This window comes from Ostrea edulis, chromosome 7 (assembly GCF_947568905.1).
Source record: "Ostrea edulis chromosome 7, xbOstEdul1.1, whole genome shotgun sequence".
NCBI classification, from domain to species: Eukaryota; Metazoa; Mollusca; class Bivalvia; order Ostreida; family Ostreidae; genus Ostrea; species Ostrea edulis.
The window spans coordinates 42,482,469-42,494,578 of record NC_079170.1 but is presented as its reverse complement, the minus strand read 5'-3'; the positions used below and the strand labels follow the sequence as shown (position 1 = coordinate 42,494,578).

General features: G+C 36.2%; 1 protein-coding gene across 2 annotated transcripts in view; it reads left to right on the top strand.

Annotated features, from left to right (window-relative positions):
* The first annotated feature begins 3,271 nt into the window (after positions 1–3,271).
* The window catches only part of LOC125655749 (adhesion G protein-coupled receptor B1-like), a 48,219-nt gene continuing 39,380 nt past the window's right edge, over positions 3,272–12,110 (top strand). Inside the window, exon 1 of one of the 2 annotated variants that reach the window (XM_048886211.2) lies at positions 3,272–4,177. The gene's annotated coding sequence lies outside the window, so the exon portion shown is untranslated. The remainder of the gene's footprint in view (positions 4,178–12,110) is intronic. The other variant, XM_048886213.2, reaches the window with a different exon arrangement.

Here is a 12,110-nt window from a genome sequence, read left to right as displayed (position 1 = left end):
TTTAATCCTTTTATTATTTTCGTATGTAGCTGTGCTAAAGTTTAACTCCATTCATCATTTTCTTGCACCATTTTCGTATCCCGAGTTTGAGTTATCTCCTTTTATGTTTTTCGTAAGATAAGGCGGACCTCAGCTCCTTTCATTTTCTTGTCCAACCCTTCTATAAAGAATGCGATGAAATGCTAAGACATTTAGAAGACAAGAGGTCCATGGGCAGCATCGCTCACCACGGCTACTGCATTTCCCGTGTAAAACAATGATTGCCAATTATGCCCCTTATAACCCCCATCCTAATACCGTAAGTCGTGAGAGGCAAATAAATGGGGCGGTCCTTCGGATGAGACTGCAAAAACCGAGGACCCGTGTCACAGCGGGTGTGGCATGATAAAGATCCCTACCTGCTCAATGGCTGTAAGCGCCGAGCATAGGCCTACATTTTACAGCCCTCCATCCGTAATGGTGACATATCCATATGAGTGAAAAATTCTCGAGCGGGACGGGACGTTAATCAATATACAACCAACTGACAACCGTAAGTCACATCGAGGACCTTAATTCTACACTACACAAGGATGCTTGCAAAATTATATCATTGTGGTTCTCGAGAAGATTCAAACAAGCAGATCCCCTTCATTGCTGTAAGAAACATTCAACCCTCTTGCTGCCCCACACTGACCATAATAAAACAAAATTGAATGTATATCAATGATAATGCTTGCATATTAATTTTACATAATGAGCACCTGTGGTTCTTAGGAAGACTTTGAACCCCTTTCATGCTCCAGCGGTACCCCACAGAGTCATGGTGTGAAAAATTGAATCTACATTCCATTATACGCTTATCATAATGTTTATAAGCCGGGCCACGGAATTGAAATGCAATTTTTAACCCCTCCTACGACCCTAACCTGGCCTTGGGGCTCATGGTTCAGCAAACTCGTACCTCATACACATAAGGAGGCTTTCATACTTTGACATTTCTGGTTACACACCACTCTATTTGCACCGTTCTTAATTATCTTGTCTAGGAAGACGATGTGTCCCTAAATCTAAACAACTTGAATCCCCTTTGGCTAAGGTTTGTTGCAAGGTTGGTTGAAATTGGTGCCATGGTTCGTGAGAAGAAGTTCAAAATATGAAAAGTTCTAAGCATCCATAGGCACTGACAAACAGACAGGCATTCTATGGATAAACTTGGATCAGATGAATATCTATAGCTCTCAGCGCAGCTGAAACCCAGCTATTACTAATTTCAGGAAGTATGACTAAATAGAACTCCTTCATTTCTGTCGGCTGTATAAAGGCTTCTTGTGAATGGAAATTGCGGCTAGACTGTAAACACCTGTGTAGGTGGACGCTGGTACCTTGTGTGCCTCTTAAAATCTGGTTTTATCACCCATTTCTCTGAAACTGCGCTGAGGACGTAAACACTTTTATGTTCTTAAGTCCAACGGCTTAGCTTAGTTTTTTTTTTTTTTTTACAAGCAAGCACATCACCACACTGTAACTTGCGTATAGTTAAGTGTCCGGAGACTGGTGGACGCTTGGACATATTTGGCAGTATATCATACAGCATGACTCCATTTCAATCAAACAAGGTGGGTAACAACCAACAACATATAGTATGAAAATGAAATTTATTTTAAATTTCATTGTGAATGTGTGCACAAAGAGGGACAGGTTTCTATGGCTGCGATTTACAGACGGAAGTAACACCGGTTGACAAAACATTGCAAAATTCTCTGACATCATACGTGCACTTTTAGCTGTCAAAATTGTGCACAGTTGCGATGTAAATTGCTGCAGTTTAGAAATTCAGAAATACGTCACGATTTTCACCCAAACACCACGGTCACGTGATAGATGGGTAAACGCGTTATCAGAAGAAATCCTTAAAGTTTTCAAAAACTCCAAATTTGACGATTTCAACGTAATGGCATTGTTGACAACATATTTTATACACTGCGATTTTCTATTCAGACTCTTGCCTAATCAAGAGAGGAAAGCTGTTACAAATGCAGGCACTCGGGTAAGTCGCGTTAGTTTTTCATTGATGTATCAGTACTGCGATATTTACATTGATGTTGCAGAATGTTTTTCATGGTGTAAAGTTACCCCTCAGGTGTGTTCAGCATGTTAGGTGTTCAAGGGCTGTTATACAAAGGAAAATATGACATAGAAATCAAGATACGCACGCTTTGAACTATAGACGTACGCCCGTTGGTTTGTGAGATTTTCATATTTCTCAATATGCTTCCGAAATCTTGTCTGAAACTTTTTCTTTTTCTGAAATTCCCATCGCAATACATACATTCATGATGACGATCAAATAATAATTGTGTTTTTATATTTTTTTATGTTTTTTTTTTCCCTTTGTTTTGTGTGTGTGGTTTTTCATCCTCTTTTTGGGGGGGTGGGTTGGGTGGGTTTAAAAATAATTAAACTTCCCTTACATCTTTATTTTATTGTTTAAAGATATCACTACATATCTGTATAAAACTTAACCCGAATACTACGACGATCTACTGTTTGTGTAATCAATACCACTGTAGATAGTTTTAGTAAATCCATAAACATTTGGCTCGAATTCTGAAAAACCCCCGAACAAAATGGTATAAAAACTGGAGTCAACAGTTCAAACATGATCTATCTGTAGAAACCCACCCAGTGACTAGAGAACCATAGAACCAGAAAAACGTGATAACACACACAGGAGTGAAGAACAGGCTAGAGGCGTCTGTTCAGTGCGATATTGGTCCTAGATTTCAGTCTAGATTTCACTCTAATCAATTTGTTGCCAATTACTGAAAATATGAAGTATGAGAGAGAAAACGATCAGTACAAGTTTTAAGAAATTCAATGGCGGCGAGCGAGACAGGCAGTGGCTTCAACGTAATGTTTTTCGATGGATAGTTGTAGAATTTATTTGTAGCTTTAGATATGATTTAAGAATGTCAATTTCTCATCAACTAAAAATGTGTTCAACGTATTGAGATTCATAGTAAATATTGACATTTACTGATGTTTTGTCAATAATAATTATTTGCTACATGCAGTTCAATATTTATATAACCTCATATAGGAACTTGTGCTTCCGTTTTTAAACAGGCTTGCTTTGTTTCCATTTACCCCCATAAATCAAACAACTTGGATATTTATTCATGAAATGTCTGAAAATCAAAAAATTGACAAAAATAAAAGTTTCAGAAAGAAAAGAGGATTAAAAAAAGAAGATTGAATAGAAAAGTAAGAAATTAAAATCAAATCAAATGAATTCTAATTGGATGTTGATGATTTTTTACATGGATCGTTAATTTTGGTAATCTAGAAATTGGAGATTTGGCAAAACGTCGAGCAGCCTCTCTCTTTGTCTTCACTCGAGTTGTTACCGCCCGCTATTACCGTCGTTAAAACAAGACAGAAGTTCACTTCAGTCAACCTGTGCCAAACAAAAAGAAAACACTTCTCCCTGGTTCAAATCAATGTTTTAATTCTTCAAGAGGTTGAAACCCTTCGTTGCCATTCATCACATTACGTCATGCGGGTGTTTGATATATAAAATTCCCTCTGAACGGAATCTTTGAGACAAGGTCAAACAAATCATTTGGAAATGTTCTCAATTTGTACAGCCTTCGTAAGACTTTTTTTTAAACAATTGGACTTCTGGATTAACTCAACAAAATGGAAATAGAGGAGTGCCAATTGTCAAAGAAACCAAACATTTGCAGGAAAGAGAGCTAGTATAATGTAATAAGAACTTTGACACGAGTTGCGTACAAAAGCAGCTCTCTGGTGCTGTGTTAGAGAGCAAGAAAAACGTTAAATTGTGCAATTGTGTAAAAAAAACAACCAACAATTAAGATTCCATAACTTTTGTTATGGTCGGTAACTCGTTAGAGCGTGACGACTGAAGAAAACACTAATTTCCCAGTGATTGGCGTTTATATGTATGTTTATGTCTGATTAATACGGCTTCAACATTAACTTCTGACAGTAAATCTAGTTCCTGATTATGTAGTTCTGCACGTCATCGACTACGCTCTGCTAACATTGTGACCATTTCTATGACAGGAATCGGACAAAGCGTTGTAAAATCCAAAATGGACATAGCCGATCTCTGAGAAATTCGTTTGAAATCTTGTTCTGAGGGCTTGGAATATGACTTGATGTCAAGCGGGTGAGTACCTTTCTTAATCATAATGACGGCCACTGATGTAAATTCTTAAAAAGCAAATGTAATTTGTGATTAACATCACTCTGAGGTGGGTTCTTTTCTTTTCCTTGTTTTGCAGGACCGCAAATAACTTTTTGCTTTTAATCCCATTTCCTTGAGTAGAATGACATTCATACATGTAAGATATATCTGTTTCCACTGATATTTGAATTATTCAAACGCTTGATTTAATACATTGAGTTAAGAAGTAAATTTCATTTTTGAAAGTACATGTGCATACGGGTATGAACTGCAACGCTTCACAGCGGGTACTTCATGATGCGTGTTAGCGCTTCAAGAAAAGCCATCCGCCGTGAAGCGTTGTGCACAGTACATATACCCTTATGTATTTTCAAAACTGAAATTTACATTCTACTTTCATTTCTGTCGGAATTCCCAGTCTTTAAAATTTACGTACTATATTTATCCAGATTCATCAGCACATTCAAAACTGCAACACATTCATGTGGAAATGGCTATCACCAAAGGCAAAAGCACTGGAAATGTAAATATTTCTACATTTCGCGTACATGTACCTGTTGTGCATAATTTTGATAGTTGAAAAATGATGACGCGCGGTTGCAATACACGATAGATAAAACCCATTATATTTATATAAATATGTTACATCTAGATGAACGTATATAATTGGAATAACTATTTTATAAAAGTTTTCCTAGACGCTTAGATATTTTTTATTCTTAACAAGTCCTCGCCCGTATGCCGATTCCATTCTACAGTGTCCTTTATGTTTATTAGAATTTCTAGTCCTATGTAAACATAAATGTCTACAAGCGTGAAACATGGGTTACCTGTCACGGCTAACAAGCTTTTACTTCCCCCCAAAAAACTGACCACTGACCACTGATACATAATGGGCTGGAATGGTCCGCGCTCCGATCAGAGTATGCCTCGGTTTTGTGTAGTAGTGTAGCAGACACACTAATATACAGTTTCACAAATCAAGAGCCATGGTTTTATAATTGAGTAGTTATAGCAGACTGGTGTATGATATCTAAAAGTCAAATCTAGTCAATACATTTACACAAACCAAGGGCACTGATAATCCGCGAATTCCACTGGTAATCCACTAATCCCACTGATAAGCCGCTAATTCTCTCGTCACATGCTAAATGTATCATTCAATGGGCACCATACTCAAAACGTATGTCCTTGACCTTTGACTTAGACCTTAAGAAGTATTTTCTTTCTACTTACCAGGTAATCTGTATGCTCGTATGTATTGATTGATTGTATATTGTTTAACTTCCCTCTCGAGGATTGTTCACTCATGTGGACACGTCATAATTGCCGGTGAAGGGCTGTAAAATTTAAGCCTACATGTATGCTCGGCGCTTACGACCTTTGAGCAGGGAGGGTTCTTTATCGTGCCACACCTACTGTGACATGGAGCCTCGGATTTTACGATATCATCCGAAGGACCGCCCCATTTAGTCACCTCTTGCGACAAGCAAGGGGTACTGATGACCTATTGTAACCCGGATCCCCACGAGATCCCCGTATGTAACAAGGATGCTGCTGATAGATGGAACAAAAATATATCTTAGATAAATTTCATTAGCGTTAGCCCTTCGTGAAAAGTGTCCCGGCGTAAAGCGTTGCAGTTCACACCCTCATCTATTTTCAAAAAATGAAATTTATTTTTTATATTTACATTGTACTTTCATATTTGTAGGATTTCCCAGCCGTTAAAACAAACGTAAATGTACTATATTTATCAAGATTCATACGCGCACTGTTCACAACTGCAGAACATTCATGAGCTGGCTGTCATTACGATTTATAAAGATACATTTGAAATGTAAATATTTTGTATCAACAACATTTGTTGTGTTTGAGTTATAATGCGTGGCCCCAATCTTTGACATATTGACCGAGCTTTCTTATTCTTGTCATCTCTGTACGAAACCTCGGACAAAATCTGGATTGATAGTCATCATTTGGTGTTTATAATACTGCTACATACAATCACTGGAATAACCTTGACATCCAACCATTTGATCCTAAAATAAATAGGAATTTTCCTCACCCCACCTTTTATCATTGTAACAAAGGTCTATATCTATATCTTTAATTTGGTGTTCATAATTTTTTTTTCTTCCGTTTTCGGGATGCACGCTCTCACGGGCAACTGTTGTGAAAGGAACATAAAAATGTACTTCTTGGAGTTCCCGTAGATGCGTGCTCGATGTAAATGTTAAATAGTGATTATCTGCAAATTTATTACAATCTGCGTCGAACTAACGATATCGCGTAAATTGTAACATAGTATTTAAGACTAGTGATATATTTAATAGCAGAATGGACAAAGGAGGTATTTCTATCTGAAAAGATTTAAAATAGGAAGCAGGAGCTTATTCAAATTACGGGTGAGATATGAACGAATATTTGGTAAATTGCTAATCGATTTAAATGGAGTAGCACTTCCGATTCTCTTCGCAGCAAGTACCATGAACTCGATTTAGCGATCACTGAACAACTGTTTTATTTGCAATAAGCGAATTTTATTCAATTCGATAGATAAAGTCTTCTAATTTTCGTTTGAATTAAGGGTATTGATTGCCATTTATATTGATGAAATACTTTTAACTGATAACGTTGGATTGGTAGTATATTACGCGGTAAAACTGACGCACTTTTTTCAACCGATAGTCATGTTCACCATAACGTAGGATGCTATTTGAGATTTAGGACAAAGCTCATTGCTATTTGAATTTCAATTTGCATTTTCCGATGAATAGAAAAAATCCCCCGTTTTAACACTTACACGCATTATGACAGAAGAGGAACTGTAAAGGTTTCTCACCTTGTAAGACACCTGCGGAACGTGTAAACAAATTAAAACACTTATTTCCGTATGCCTCACCTAAATTTCAATCTTATTTGGCATCGTAATTCTATTTTGATAAGACTGGAAGTTCCTACTGTGACAATTCTACAACCACCGCTGATAAAATAAATTGACAAGATACAAATCTGCATGCAGTTTATTGCACTGGGATGATGCACGCACATTATCAAAAAAATATCTCCATTCTTTGACCAAGTTCTAAGTATTGGTTTTAAAAAAAAAAGAGTCATAAAAACTCCCATAAAGAAACCCATACAGACATAAGCATGGAATCGTATATGCTCTCTCGGAGATTTACAAAAAATGTTCTACATGTTAAATATGTTTCTAGCTCTCTGTATTCGTCATACAGTGATGACCCATTTCAGTGTATCCGAGATTTAGTCCTTTTCCAGCCTATATTTTTGAATGGCAGTTTTACACATGCATGGTTGTCAGTATTAAAGTGTTCTCCATTAGTCCTGACAAAATAATGATTATTGACGCTCAGCATTGCACTAATGCCCCTCTGTCCTGTCTTGCTATACATGTAGCTGGGGGTAATAATAAATGGACAAGGTGCCCCGGTACTGCATGGATAGGACAACTCACGACCTTCCATCATTGCCTAATTAGATAATCAATCGATTAATGGACATATACGATAACATGATTATCACCATTTAGAAATTTACTGACCCATCGGCTTTCGGTCATTTGTGGTCAGTGGACGGTTTTTATTGTGACCTCAAGTGACCGTTTTTATTGTCTTGAATGGAAATAATTAATTCGTACATGTAGCAGAGTGTAGAAAGTTTGCGCGTTCCGTATGCATTGTATACCTGTTATTCATTGTGTTAATAACGTAATCGCTGAACACTGCGTGTAGACGTATTACTTAACGGGCGTTAAATACGTTTTGCTTACTCAGCATTTCATGTTATTTGCACTATAGATGTCAAGCAGTAATCATTTAATGCTCATGTTTACGTTCTCTCAATGAAATGCTTTTATTGTTTGAAATTTACCGATTGGTCCGCACATGTTTGGGAAATTTACAGAACAGCAACAGCTGGCTAAGCCTACTCTACACGCTATGCCTATAAACTTCCACTCTACACGCTATGCTTATAAACTACTACTCAACACGCTATGCTTATAAACTACTACTCAACACGCTATGGCTGTAAACTACTACTCTACACGCTATGCCTAAAGTACTAATTTTATACACTATGTCTATAAACTACTACTCTATACGCTATGCCTATAAACTACTAGTTTACACGCTATGCCTAAACTACTACTCTATACGCTATGCCTAAACTACTACTCTATACGCTATATCTATAAACTACTACTCTATACGCTATGTCTATAAACTACTAGTTTACAGGCTATGCCTAAACCACTACTCTATACGCTATGTCTATAAATTACTAGTTTACACGCTATGCCTAAACCACTACTCTATACGCTATGTCTATAAACTACTAGTCTACACGCTATGCCTAAACTACTACTCTATACGCTATGTCTATAAACTACTACTCTATACGCTATGTCTATAAACTACTACTCTATACACTATGCCTAAACTACTACTCTATACGCTATGTCTATAAACCACTACTCTATACGCTATGTCTATAAACTACTAGTCTACACGCTATGCCTAAACTACTACTCTATACGCTATATCTATAAACTACTACTCTATACGCTATGCCTAAACTACTACTCTATACGCTATGTCTATAAACTACTAGTTTACACGCTATGCCTAAACCACTACTCTATACGCTATGTCTATAAACTACTAGTTTACACGCTATGCCTAAACCACTACTCTATACGCTATGTCTATAAACTACAAGTCTACACGCTATGCCTAAACTACTACTCTATACGCTATGTCTCTAAACTACTGCTCTATACGCTATGCCTATAAACTTCTACTCTATACGCTATGACTAAACTACTACTCTATACGCTATGACTAAACTACTACTCTATACGCTATATCTATAAACTGCTACTCTACACGCTATGCCTATACACTACTACTCTACACGCTATGTCTATAAACTACTACTCTATACGCTATGCCTATGCACTACTACTCTACACGCTATGCCTATAAACTACTACTCTATACACTATGCCTATAAACTACTGCTCTATACGCTATGCCTAAACTACGACTCTATACGTTATGCCTATAAACTTCTACTCTATACGCTACTCCTAAACTACTACTCTAAACGTTATGCCTAAACTACTACGCTATACCAATTTGACCGGCTGTATGATACGAAAAGCACCTCTTTGTGTAATATTGTCTCGGAGGGGGAATACAAGAATTCTCTAATTTTTATTATAAAATAAAACGCAAAGTTTTCGCGGAGCCATATATCCGATTCCTAAATTGGAAGGAGATGATGAACGCAAAGCTTGCAGCGTAGTTTAACGAGAAAGGGATGAAATGGAATGTACACATTGATTATGAAACATTAAGATATTGGTACTTTTTTTCAAAAGAATTTTGTTCACGTAGTAGAGCATGTATTTACATATGATCTTTATTTTGTATCATGCTGTTAGCATGTCTTAAACAGGGAAATGATAGATCCACCCACCTCTACCTTATTATTGAAAGAATGGAAATAAATGATGACAGCCCACTTATCCAAAAAATTATCTCTGGACGTCAGTAACATGAATGTACGTCGAGTTAATGCATTTAAACAAAAAGTCAACTTAATATTAGCGTGGTACCAATAATTCCCATTATTCAGTTCGTCTCTTTAATACGACAGAAACGCGTGTTAAAATCCCGACCTCGGAATCAATATAGCGGTGTTTGTTTTGTGTTTATTTCTTATCTGGGCACGGGTGGTCCTTCGTTGAAATTAGGGTAGCAGGGGGTGTTGAACAAGACTTTAAATAAGAGATGGATAATAACAAACACCGGGCATGTTGAAATGTGAGTACTGTTTCTCCCAGTATTGTAAGTCTGAAGTTTCTGTTTTGTGTACATGTCATTTACATTCCCTAATTCATTTTTTTTCAATTTATTATGAAATATGATTTTTCATATATATATATATATATATATATATATATATATATATATATATATACATGTATATAAAGCACTAAAAATGACCAACGACACGAACATCAGTGAATTGTCAAATTTTCGGGACAACCTGAGGAAGGGACAGATTGTCCCGAAAATTTGACAATTCACTGTTGTTCGTGTCATTGGTCATTTTTAGTGCTTTTTATATCCTTTTTTATTTGACTTCGTATCTACTATTAGATCCGACACTTTGGATGTTGAGTGTTGTTGGATTATAGTGTTATATATATATATATATATATATATATATATATATATATATATATATATATATATAATATCAATTGTATATACATACCAATGGATCTTTAAACAGGTTTAAATATAAGATCTTTCACTTTATAATTCATATATCAATGTATTGCGATAATGTGCGATAGTCATTAGATAATAATAGTAATAAAAGTTATATAGCGCTTTATATATATATATATATATATATATATATATATATATATATATATATATAAAACAAATTACTCTAAGGCGTTTTACAAATAGACAAATGCGCATACAGAAAATTTATATAGGTACGAGTTTTATCATTCAATTATTCCAAAGCAAAAATGTATATACATATGTAGGTACGAGTTTTATCATTCAAATATTCAAAAGCAAAAATGTATATAGATACGAGATTTTTATCATTACTATAGGTAGGACAGTCTTCGTGACTCCACAGCAAATTGTTACTATCAATAATGAATCTTTGGCTTTGATAGTAAAAACTATGTTAAGGACTCTCTCTCTCTCTCCCAACCCCCCCTCTCTCTCTCTCTCTCTCTCTCTCTCTCTCTCTCTCTATCTCTCTAGCCGACCAAACCTACTAAATGAGGACGTCCTCACAATGTGTAGAAGAGAATACACACATATATTATTCTAAAGGCAAAAAAGTACTATGTTAGGTATAGCTATAGGGATATCTATAAAAGTTTATCTAATACTCTCTTTTGAATTATGAAAAAAAGGTTTTTGAGAATATTAGTAAGGACATGTCCTCACACCACTTGTCCTCACTAAGCTAATACTTTCACATGCTGTAGGGCATTCTTGTCCTCACAACGTTGAAATTTGTCCTCACTTTACACGTTTTACTGGCTCTCTCTCTCTCTCTCTCTCTCTCTCTCTCTCTCTCTCTCTCTCTCTCTCTCTATATATATATATATATTCACAGACTGTATTAACCTATTGATCAGGTCGAGGACCAACATAAAAGTTATGACTTGTATGACACTCTATATGATCCTGATATGTAGATTACGTCACACTTCTCAAATAGCGGATGAATTTCATTTCATTTCAGAATGTAGTGTTGTGTTAAAATAATTCTAAAAAGTACTCAGGAGAAAGATATTGTCAACGACCGGATGTATACAAATTTTGTGTGAACTAATGACATCTTACAATACAAAAAAAAAAACGCTGAAGAATTTATGTATGTCTATAGAGAAAATGCACGTCATACCCTATCGTCCTTAATGATCTGTCCATATCCAATTGTACATTGTGCATTTTACCTCTGTTGTAATGAACAATAATTAATGTAAAATATGTTGTGCATCTCACATATCGCTACATGTGGTCTGAGCGAATGAGAACATTTGAAACTTGAAATGAAAAATCAAATCCATACATATAAATTAATTTAAATCTGTGCATGCATGGATCTCGAGTTTCCCCCGGGAAAGATGTTGCATCCCTGGCCATTTCCGATTCAGGAACGCGGTTCAAAGTTTACCAGGAGAGTAACATTTAGTATTTTAAAACCGAAACTGCATGGGAATAGGCAAACATACATGTATACCAATCTTTGTGGAGGTGCGTATTCCACCCCACCCCCCACCCCCCGGGTCCGCGCGCTGGCAGTGTTATTTGTTAGAAGGGAACCTTATTGAAACATT